Consider the following 12,519-nt stretch of genomic DNA (forward strand, 5'->3'; position numbering starts at 1 on the left):
ATTGAGGTTTTTTCAGAAAGAGATATGAAAGGGAATAACATTTTGAAGACGTGCTTTTACTCTGTAGAAAGAGAGAGAGAGAAGTGTACTGCAGACAAAAATGAAAAATGGGCTATTGCCCTTCCTTTCTTTTTGTAAAAGCTCTTGCTGTATGTAAATTGTCAAGCTATTGGCATTAGATTCAACAGTGAACTTTGATTTCTACAAGGCATAAATTAGCATGGCTCTTGTCCTGCACAAAACAGCTTCGTGGATTCTGTTCTCTCTCTATGTGGTTGTGCATGTTTTCTCAATATGTGATATGCTTTTTGAGGTTTGGGGTAGGACAGCGAGTAGGAGCAATGCTGTTTAAACCAGAATTCACTACCATGTGGATAGAAGTTGACTCTGGGTATAGTGTGGCTAGTTTCAGAGGAAAAGCAGTTAAACATACAGGGCCTGGAGGCTATTTCCCAGGCTAGATGCAGCTCCTAAGCACCATGCTTGAGTGCTAAATTCTCAGGGTGGTCCTGATCTGCATCCTTGCACCTTGAGTGAGGTTGGGGATTTCTGATCTGGGACTTCTTGTTTCATGAAACTAATTCTCAAGGAGTCAGTTACACACAAGTAAAACTCCTCTAAGAACAGGGAAAAAATGAAGCTAAGGAGGGTGAAAGCAAGGTCTTCTGAAGTTGGTTCAGTCTCCCCGTGCCCAAGGAAAGTTGTTCAACAGAATCCCTGTTGAGGCTCAGGCCTGCCAGCCTCCCACCTCTCAGGAGGGTTATGATAACTGGGTGCAGTTTCCTTTGGTGAACAGGGTTTTCTTCATTATTTTCCACTTCAGAATTTTTTCTTCAAAATATATCTGTCCCCTGTTGCATATCCGTGAAACACCTGTGATAAATATTATTGTGTTTTAAAAACTAAGCAGTAGCCGCTGCTCTTGAAGATACTATGGTGTATATATACCTGGAATCTGAACATTTCTGTGCATGCCCTTTCCTTAGTGCAAGTATCTTCCTCCCTCAAATCTATGGAGTTTTCCTCTTCAGTGTATTGTTAATTAAAGTTAATATTCCTTGTTAATTAAAGTTAATATTCCTTCTTTTATAACTAAGGAGAAATGATGGAGTGCAGAAAACGCCGTCTCTGCAACTCGACCCCTGAGCTTGGCTGTGAAGATCTCTAGCATACAGTTAAATACAGTGTCACATCACTTCATCCAATTTTACCCTGTGTCAACAAGGAGCTACTCCCTGCTTTGTAGTGGTGTACCTGAGCTGAAACTCCGCCCATGGTACTTTTCAGTTTAAAAGCTTCTTTGCAAATGATCATCTCCCTACCTCTACTTCTGAGAATTTCTTTTTTTCTGAGTAATTTGCAGAAAATTTTTCTGCCATCTCTAATGCTACTTACAGTGAAGCATACGGTTCAGCAGAGTAAAAAACTTTCTGTACTTCAAGCTGCAGCTCAACCTGTGGCTCTTTTCCCCAAGCGCATTTTTTTAAGGTGTGGACTCTGCATGTTAATATGTCCTCAAGAACATAAAAAGTCAAGACAAACAGCCACATGTATACCAACTGCAATATGCGGGATTGAAAACAGTAAGCAATGGCTAAAAGTGGTGAAATGGTAAAATTGCTGCTTTGAAAGTGAAAGGAAATGTAGCCTTGACTGTCTGTAACCATCACTCTTACTATTGCAGCATAAACATTGTTCTCGTTACTGCACAGAACTTAATCTCAAAGGCAGCAATGCAGACAGTACATGCATTGAACTTAGGAATGAAATACATGTGGCATTAAAGGTGGCCTATAATTGGGCTCCTTTAAACAATTACTAGGTATGAAATGGATTGTTGTTCTCTCTCAGGTATAATGTTCAATTAATAGAGTTCTATTAACATTCAGGTTGGAGAACAAGACAGGACTCAAAAGTTAATTGACAGTTTAGTAGGCTGTTGCATTTGAAGATCTGAAATGAACTTTCCTTCACACTTAATGAGCTAGAGCTTTTTAAATTGGAAAAATATTTGTTATAGTGCTCCAGCTGTTAACATTATAAATGCCTAGGGACTCCTCTAGTTTAATTTGTTATGCTCTCATTTAAAGTTCACCACAATACATTTTAAATAGTTACATGTGAACCAGGGGGAAAACCGATCACCTCTTACAGAAGATTCTTCAAAGACTGAACAAAACCATGCTGCAAGCCCTGACAAAGCTATAAAGTGGACGTTAAGAGCAGACTATTGTTTACGTTGAGTGACAGGCCTCATGTCAGAGACAAACACCACAGTTTGGGGAAGGTTATTTATGCTCTACAGAACTCATCAAAATAGGAGTCTTCTTGCAAGAGAGAACATACCTTTGGGATGCTGCAGGTTTTTTTAGTTTGGAAGGGGCAAGGAAAAAAAAAAAAAGTCAATTTATTTTGGTCATAATTCTCAAATGTGTCCTTACTTCTGTTGCCCTCATAAAATAAAAATATCTGCAAAGTTTCTTTTTTCATTATCTTAACTTAGCAAATGTTCAATCAGGGTTTAAACCTTAGGGTAGCTAAAATAATGTGAAACAGTTCTGGGAGGAATTGATTGTTGCCACTTAACTTCCAGTTCTTTCCATGTACCAGGAAATGATGTACAAGCACACGTCAAAAGTTCTCTTGCCTAGGAGAAGCATCTGTGACTGAAAGTTATTTCATATTTTTGGCTCTGCATAAAGAGTAGTGGCATAACTACAGAAATGATCAAAGTTGTCAAAACTCTTGTTCATCTCAATTTAAAAAGCGTCTTATGAATTCTCCTTTATAACTAGAAATTACAGAGCAGAATTTCTCAATATCATCAGGGGATTTACTTGATCACAAAGACCATAAAAAATGTATGGCTTTATCTAAATATTAATGTTGTAGTTCAACTTGCATGCTTACAGCAGTTGAGAAAACGTCTAAATCTTTAAGGTTCTGTACCTTGTTTTAAGCCTACATGTGCTTTTAAGGGAAAGACAAGCATTAGTCATGGTTTACATTAAGGAAGAGTGACAGCGTTAATCTCTTGAGTAGAACTCCCAAGCCAAATAAGTCCAGGATTGCTATAGGAGTGTTGATCCTATAACTGAGATCTTCTAGATCAAGGACTGCCATTGGTTCCAAAATTGTCATAGCCAAGGAAGGAAAGTGGTCTTCTGTGCACAGATGGAGAAAGTAGGGGGTTAGGCTGCTGCCAGAACAACTTGAGGCTTCAAGGACAAGCAGGTGATACTACATCCTTATTGCTCCTGTAGCAGAGGGGCTCTGATTATTGAGAAAGTACTGGCTGCTACACTGGGAATATAAGGGAAATCCAGGGCTGGAGAGAGGAAAAGGCATCTGGGCAAGGGACTATATTGTCAGGTTTTGGGCGGTAAGGGTTCAAGTATGTCGAGCTTACAAATTCCTTTCCCAGAGGTCCTTGAGAGAGAGGCTGGGGACAGGGTTGAGAGCTTGCAAAGAGGTGAGGGAGGTTTCTAGATACATAAGCTGGAGATACTGAGGGAGGGGAGTCAAATTATGAAAGCTGGAGAAGGGAGCATTGGGGTAAAACATGCTCTTGCGTTCAAAGAAAGTCTGCTGGTATCAGTGTGTGCAAGGAGCAGCACAGAGGTGATGTGGGCCGGGCAGCCACGCTTCTGTGAGATTTTTGGGAAGACTGCGACGACATGGAGGAGGTTGGGGTAGCCTGTAATCTTAAAAAAGCAGCTTCAGAGGAGAAAGCTGTAGACTGTAGTCCTGCAGTCCTGCTACAGCAACACCACCTCCTCCAGAGAAAGTCATAGGAACGTGTTAACTAAAAGGATAATCCATGTATTTGCTGTTTCTGTCAATAACACAGTAACATTGTGTATTCATCCGTGGGCCTGATAATGCTGTAAACTTTCTAACTAACTAAGTTGGTATGTGCAGTGAAGAGACTTCATAAGCCCTTTCCTTTGATTGGTGTTAGAACAGCAAAAATGGATGTGATCTGGGGGGGCTGGAGCATGGGTTCTTCAGGACACATTTCAATGCAGAAGGTCAGATGTCTACTTTCATTAAACGAGAGTCTTAAGTTACAGAGCATCTGTCTTGCAAGATATGCATTCCCTTTAAAATTACTGTGCTATGTAATGCTTTGCTTTAAGTTTTGTAACTTAGCATTATTAATTGCTTTGGAGGGAGTAGAACTCCAGCTTCCAAGTCTGCCTGAGGCTGATTTAATCAGGTGGCACTTCAAACCTCCAGGCAAAAGTGATTCTGTTTCATGGCCAGTGCACTCCCATGAAATGTGCAGGTCATCCTCCAATTGTCATGCGGTACTGTCACTTGATTTATAGAAGGAGAACCACATATTCTCACCAGAAACAAAATTAGCAATAAACCTCAAAAGCAGCTGAGTACCAGCTTGTACTTTTTTTTTGCAAGAAGATGGTGGCATAGGTTCAAGAGCCTGTTTTTAGAAAATAATAAATGATTGAGCTACTCATGCATAATGGAACCCCATTTTTCACCCATTGTCCTTGACAGAAAGAGTTCTGTTGTCTTTACTGGGTCAGAGGTCACAAGCCTAAAGCAAGAGATTCTTGTCTATATCAGCACAATTGATTCATTCAGAAGTAAGACTCTACATTATAGTACTTCAGTGTGAAGAGACTGAGACAGGTCATGTCACTGATTTTTTTTTTTAATGGAGAAGTAATAACTGTAGGTCAATATATTTGGGCAATGGATGAGCTGACTTCTTACTGAAAGAAACTACTTAGGAATAAAAACCTGAGGTGGTTGATGAATAGGCAACCTATTTATTATTTCTGCAGGATAATATGGGCTCCCAGCAGCTGCATTAAATGTTCTGCTCTGTGGTGATTTGTCAGTGCTGTGACAATTGCTTAACTGTTTAGGGATCATCAGATGTAATATATATTTCACCATTGTACAAAATCTACATAAAAAAGGAAATTGTGTTATTACAATGCATTGATCATGTCCAATTTCAGACAAAACAAATTATTCTGAGCATACTTGCTTCCACTTCTAATGTATTTTTACAGCTACCACTGGGTATATACTGGAAGGTGTCATTGAGAGAAAATGGAAGAAACTGTTCAGTTCTAACCAAATTCTCACATTTCAAACTGCCTGTTCCAAGAACAGAGGGAAGGCTTGTGAAATGTTGAACTGAAAAAAAAAAATACTTATCTTGCCAAGATTCCTTAAATAAATAATAAACTGTAAATATATTCAGACATATACTGCTTGGCATAAAAACAAAGAAAACCGCAGCACGGAACAGATACAAGCCAAAACTATGAACAGATGCAGAACATAGCAGAAATCACAACTGATATCTAAAATGCAGATTCCCAGAGATAAAATTTAGATAAGTTAGAGCTTCTTTTCCAATGTCATATGGTATCCCTCATTGGTCTCTGAGAATCTGAAATATTAATGAAAACAAGTGTGCTACAGGTACTGTGGTAGTTAAATTCTGCAAATCCCATGGCATGTTAGGAGGAAGCTGTAACCAGAAGAAATTATGATGACTGTCAAAATGTCACAATGGAGTTTAAAATTTATTGTCTGTAAGTGGAGGTACATCAGGCTTGAAAAGGTAAGGTTTGTTTGGACTGAGATCTTAACATCTCGATTACCTAATATTTTCAATATTAAAAGATTGTTGCAGCCCTTTCTAAATGTATTCACATGGCAGGCTCTGGTCAGCAAGGGACAAAACCTCACCCCAAAAGATCTGTTCCTCAAGTATCTCAAATTTACTGAGACAAGGGATCTTAATTGTTGTTTTTAACTTCCTGCCTGAGCTCCTGAGATACGTGGCAGTCTGTCAAATGACTAAACAAATGCTACAGTTTGCCTCATGTTGTCACTGGAACATCCAAAAGAACTAGGAATTTCTAGAGCCTCATGGAACGGAGAAAAATCCTGTGTTGATACTTCCTTGCTAAACACTTAGGTCTAGTGATCCTTCTGCCTGAGGTGAAACTCCCCTCCAAGGCTGGGGAACAAGAGTACGACTGAGAGTTCACCCTATCATCCATTAGGCATGGAAAGGTCCATCATCCTGTCCTTTGTATTCACCAGTTTCTGAGCAGAGGTGATAGAAATGAAGCCGTACTTGGCTGTTTTCTTGTTTCTCACCAACAGCTTCAAAATAAAGCCTTTAAGACCAGTCATTGACATTTTTAAAGGCTTACTGTTACTGTCTTCTAAAGGTTCAGGGTCAAAACCTGACTGCAAAGGAGTTTTGCAATAAGGGAGGAGGTTATATCTCTGCACTACAAGGGTTAACCTCTGAGGGGCTGAAAGGAGAAGATAGCTGTTTCTCATATACTCTGATAACTCTTCACAAGTAGTATCAAGTCCACTTTTGTGTAGGGCTGTGAAAGAAGGATGTGTACCTTCTACCACTAGAAGACAGCAGTGCTGCGTGTGTTCATGGTTCTGCATTTTTGAAAAGACTGGGATTTTTCCCGTATGAGAAAGAATCATAAAATTCTGATAAATCAAGGCTAAATAGGGGTATAAGAGCCTCGTGGCTAGACTTGTCTCAAACTGGTATCTGCAGAAAAGCACCATGATATGATTAGACTATCTGAGGCATGAATTGCTGTAAAAGGCATCCTTTGGCAAGTCATCAAAGCTGTTCCTCTGCTTTCTTTGCATTTCTAAGGATGTAGCTGTAATGATGAGGAATGGAGATTCTGAAGGCTCACTTTCCCCCTGCATATTCCTCTTGCAGCTCTGAAAGCTGGCAGTAAAATACTCTCTGTTAACATCTCACTCTTCATCAGTTCCACTAATGAACAGACTGTCTACTTCGCAAATAATGGCCACTTAAGAATCAATTGATTGTGCTTCATAGTGAAGCGTTGTGCTACTGCAAATTCTACCAGCCAGGAGATTTTTGGCAGCTCTAGTCTGCAAATCTAGATATCTTTGCAGGTCTTTCTTGACAGTTCAGAGCACCTTACTGAAAAGTAACAAGCTCTTAAGTAGTGTTTAAATGTCACACCTCTGTAACAGCAAGATAGAAGCTCAGTGAAGCTGAATATATGTCTGACAGTTTACCACAAGAGATGTCTTCTGTTAAGATTTATCTTTGCTGTTAAGACCCAGCTCAGCTATAGACTACAATATTTCTTAACCACAAATTAACACAATGGGTTCAAATTCAGCTGAACCTGTGTGCTGATACATTTGGATACACTTCCTGTACAGCTGTAAGAACCTATTTTCTTGTTTTTAGTAGAATTAAAATCGGGTTATCATGTTTCATGTTGTGTACAGATTTGCCTTTATATGTGTATGATAGGTAGATTTGAAAAAGCTCTTCCAAAATTATTTCACTGACAAAAGATGAATGCATAATAATCCTAACAAATCAGTAAATGCTACACAGTTAATGTCCTGTAACTGTGAACCCCCACATCTTCAGTTCAAAAAGAGTTTGTATTAATACATGAAGCTAACCCATACTGAGAAGACAATGCAAAGACCGTTAGATTAGTGACCTAGCATACCTAACATCAATTAAAGGACCTGTTAGTGTTGATTCTAATGAAAATATATTTTTGTGTGCTGAAGGATATGATAACAAGGAAAGTGATGAACCCTGTAGTTTAATATTAAATACCACTTTAGTTAAATGCTCAAGTGGCGGCAATAATGCAGAAGATAAGAGTTGGCAAAAGAAGATGAGCAATAGTGTATAGTGCAAACTAGATTAAACTATATTAAAGATTTATGGCTTTCATTAAATATTATTTCTCAAGGATAGAGGCACTCAGTCACGTGGTAACAGGGAAGCCAGTGACTTTCAGGACTCTGCTATAGGCTGTGCATGTGTCAACACCCACTGCATAAATGCTTTCTCTGAGTTCTTCCACTGGATGTACATCTCGTAGATTAATCCAGGTAATCTGTATCATAAACCCACAGACATTAATAAATCAGAGAGTTGTGGTGTTCCTTGTCATTATCAGCTTCTAGCTGTCTGTCCGCTCAGGCTTCAAAGGCACAGACAGGTGGATCAGAAAAACATTCTGTAGGAAACCCAGTTGTTTGATAGCTGAAACTGACTTGAACTAAAATCACTTAAAGTCTCCAAATCATAAACCTTCGGCACTCTAAATCACATAGGCATAGCCATTGGGTATAACATTTGGGCTACTTTATAACTTCACAAATCTGTAAATTTACTCTGGCTTGCCTATACATCCATGCCCCATGTAGGCCTCAGCATTTGAGAAGGTCTGACAACTGTTGATCCAAATGTTTAATCTCAGCCTATTATCTTTTTGGTTTAGAGATAAAACTTATGCACATGTAAATAAATGCAGCTTATAACTGTCTGACACGGCTAGGAATGCTAGGTAGTTGTTTGTTTTGGTTTTTTTTTCATTTTAAAAGATCTTACAATGTTCAAGGAAAGCTTTGTATCAAATCTTCAGGAAACAGAATTTTCATTATTATTCTTTCCTGTATGTTCTTACTTGTGCAGCAGGATGACAGATAGCACAGGGGAGAGGAAAATACTTTCTACTTAAACTTCAAACACCACTATGAACACTTAGCTATGACAATTTTTTTCAAAAGTCTACAATATCTGGGCTAGCCAATTATCTAATGAGTTTCAAAAGAATTGTCTAGCTATGGCTTAAACATGCTGAGCTGAGATACCAAGTATCCCATCCCTCTCAGAATGGATAAGGAATATATCTGGGAATATTTCAAGCCTGTGAAGCAGGTTTTGGCATATCAGGCAAACACAAAGCTTCTCTCACAATGAATAAAATTAAACTGGGTAGTCACAGACCAGTTCTGGAAATGCAGCTGTGTCTGGGAAGGTATTAAACTAGAAAGGCTGTGTTGTAGTGGAAAGAATTAATGTGCAGTAAGATGGACATAACTTTAAAATCCGGGTGTTCAAAAGTAAAAAATGGTATTGGTTCTCCAAGTTAGTGCTACATATTTACCTTGAATAGATGTTCTAGGTGAACCTCAGTAAATTCAGGTTAGGGATTAGTCTAAATAGAGAACTGGAGACCCAGCCTGTAGTTCACCTTTCAGCCTCTGCAAAAGGTGTGTTATCTCTTGGGTGCATTGTAAAGACCTGTTAATAAACAGGAAACTCTAGAACCAAAGTCTGCCTTTACTAACCATGGATGCTATCAGCTTTGCTACTGTGCATCGGTTCCAACTAATTTTCTTTCTGGCAGTCAAAAGTAATCTGGCTGCTGTCGACAAACTGTGGTGATGGTTGTGAACTCTCACTGAGACCAACATTTGCTGGAGTTTGGTTCTAGCAGCTAAACCGCCTTGCCTGCACTAGAGTTTGAATCTGTATATCTGTTCACATGGCAACATAGGTCAGTTCACAAAAGCTAATTATTTTATGTTCGGTGGCTGCAAGGTGTCAATTGCCATTCAGGGCTACGGATGATTTACTCCTTATCACATAGGTCAAAAAGCAGGAGAGGATATTAAAATGAATTTGTCAGCAACTGAATTGATAAGTTCTTCCAAAGTGTCACCCAGAAGCTGCAATTAAATCTATTAAATTTTAATCTTGCTGTGAGACTTTTGTCCTTTACATGTTTTTCCTGCATCAAAGACATCACTGGAGTTGCAACAGCCTTCACACAAATGACTCGCCCAGCGGCTGCTGAGGCTTAGCGCAGACTGCCCAAATCTCTGATGGATTTTGTGGCAACAAGCTGGCCAACAAAGTTTGCAGCAGAAGAGCCCACATTTCCTAAACTGGCTAGCTTGAAATCATCTCAGCAAGCAGAAATAGAGGCTGCTCTTAAAAAAAGGAAAGGGGTTTTTTGCATATGTGTGTTTTGGTTCTTTGGGTTTGGGGGTTTGGTGGTTTTTTGTTTTTTTTTTTTTTTTTGTAACAAATTAACAGGCCTTGTTTTGAAAGGAATGCAAGCTCTGTATGTTATTTTCCACAGGGATCACAGTTGCACTGCTGGCCACAGACCTAACTGAAACGCGAGGCCGTAGCCGAAGCATCCTGGTATTTTACTTTCTGGCTGCAGCTTCGCCCCAGTGCTGCAGACCTACAGCGCATCCCCCCGGGGGGCAGAACATCCGCAGCAGGACAGGGCCCCCTCGTCTCCATCTGGCGTGGCGTTGCGAATTACTCAGTACCGTCAGCTGCTTTGTTTCTCCGCTTTCGCAGAGTGGGAGTGGGGATGAGGGTGTTTTCTCCTTACATGTCAGAGAGAAACCAGCCAGATTCAGGGGGAAAATGCCATCCTCACTTCCCTCCGTGCCAGCTTGGGGAGCGTGGGGGAGTCTCCTCGGGCACGTCTGGGCTGCTGCTCTAACGTCCCACGCGGGAAGCAACATGAGTCGCTTGATCGGGAAGAGACGTCTGAAACGTGAGCTTAGGGCTGTGATTTTTAAATTGGGATGGGAGAACTGCTTCCCGTTGTGTTTCCTTATCAATGATTTCGGTGCATGACCATTGCCTGTACATGTGAGTTGCCTTTTCAAATGAATTGCAGTCACTGAACACACACAACTGGACAACTGAAAAAGAAAGAAAATTATTTTCTCAACTACTGGACAAAGGAGTACGGGAATACTGTGGCTGAAGCAAGCTGAAAAAACAAACGCTTTCCCTGCAGTGGAGGGAAAAGGTCAGTAATTCCACTTCCTAAACAAAGTGCTGTCAATCCCAGTTACAACTTTGCAGCTTTTCCTAAAGTTTCAGACTCAAATTTCCAGATATGATTTGCCCCTTTGACACTATGAGCTTGCTTTTCAGAATGTCCAAACTGCTGGAAGGTACTTTTTCTGCTTTTGAACTGTATCATCCCTGAACTGGCTGTGAACAAAAGCTAATAAGCTCTAATAAAACCTATGTTTGCTGCTAGTATTTGGTATCATCAGGTAGCTCAAATGAGAAAACAACCAGAGGATGGCTATTAAACAGCTATGACTTTGCAAGGCAATATTGAGAAATACTCTGAGATTAGATTCTATCTGGTTCATGTTCCACTATGAGAAAAAGATGCCTGCCTGACTAACTTTTTTGTTGCTTTCCCCCTGTAAGTTTTGAAGCTCTCTTAAAAGACTGATTTTTCAAGCCCAGTGATGAGAAAGTCAAGCATCATTTCCCATAGCAAATAAGTGGAAAAACCAATGGATCATATTTTTGATGTTCCAGTAAGTGTTCTTTGGAACACCTTGTGTTTTTTTTCCTAAGTCTCCTAAAAAAATTTTGTAAAAGAGCCACCTGAAGAGACAGATCTGTTGGAGCTGTTCCTTAAAGGAGTAATTGCATGTTGAGAGTTTATCGTGGTTTAACCCCAGCCAGCAGCTAAGCACCACGCAGCCGCTCACTCACTCCTCCCTCCACCCAGCGGGATGGGGGAAAGAACAGGAAAAAGAAGTAAAACTCGTGGGTTGAGATAAGAATGGTTTAATAGAACAGAAAAGAAGAAACTAATAATGATAATGATAACACTAATAAAATTACAACAGCAATAATAAAAGGATTGGAATGTACAAATGATGCACAGGGCGATTGCTCACCACCTGCTGATTGACATGCAGCTAGTCCCCGAGTGGTGATACTCCCCACCCCCCGCTCCCCCCAGTTCCTAAACTAGATGTGACATCCCATGGTCTGGAATACCCCTTTGGCCAATTGGGGTCAGCTGCCCTGGCTGTGTCCTGTGCCAACTTCTTGTGCCCCTCCAGCCTTCTCTCTGGCTGGGCTTGAGAAGCTGAAAAATCCTTGAGTTTAGACTAAACGCTACTGAGCAACAACTGAAAACACCAGTGTGTTATCAACATTCTTCGCATGCTGAACTCAAAACACAGCACCGTACCAGCTACTGGGAAGACAAGTAACTCTATCCCAGCTGAAACCAGGACAGTTGTCTTTACAAAAAGCATTATGGATGCTTGTAATACTTCAGTCTGGCTGAACAAAATAAACCTCTGTGAAGAGATCACAGGTGTGCCCTAATGTTATTTTTGTCATTTGTTGTCGTGTTCCTTTTGATTTTAAAACTGTGGACATAATTAGGATCACAGCACTACCACAATGACATTGTCTATGAGACAATTCTAGAATTTCCAACTCCTATTGCTGATAAGCCTCCAAGCTTCTGCTATGACATTCTGCTGGTCAGAGCTGCATTAAATTGCATGCTTTTCCTCTTATTCCATCCACTTTTGCTTATTATATCAAATGGCTCTGAAAACTACCATGTTGTCTCTTGGGCCTGAAATGTATTTTGGAGTGCTGCTGCTGGAGGAAAGGTTGGGAAGAAGGAGGAAAGAGGGAAGTAAAAGGGGAGAAATTAAATATATCTTTTTCCTTACTGGAATTTATAATGACTTCACAAGGATTATTTTGCTTTTCTTTATTATTTCCTTTATTAAGCACTTTTATACAGTTGACACAGATTTAACTACAGTAAATGGATATACACTTTTTTTACATAAGCATACAATTTTAAGTGACCAAATAAATGGAGAGGCAGG

Source organism: Accipiter gentilis, chromosome 20, assembly GCF_929443795.1.
Source record: "Accipiter gentilis chromosome 20, bAccGen1.1, whole genome shotgun sequence".
In the NCBI taxonomy this organism is placed as follows: Eukaryota; Metazoa; Chordata; class Aves; order Accipitriformes; family Accipitridae; genus Astur; species Astur gentilis.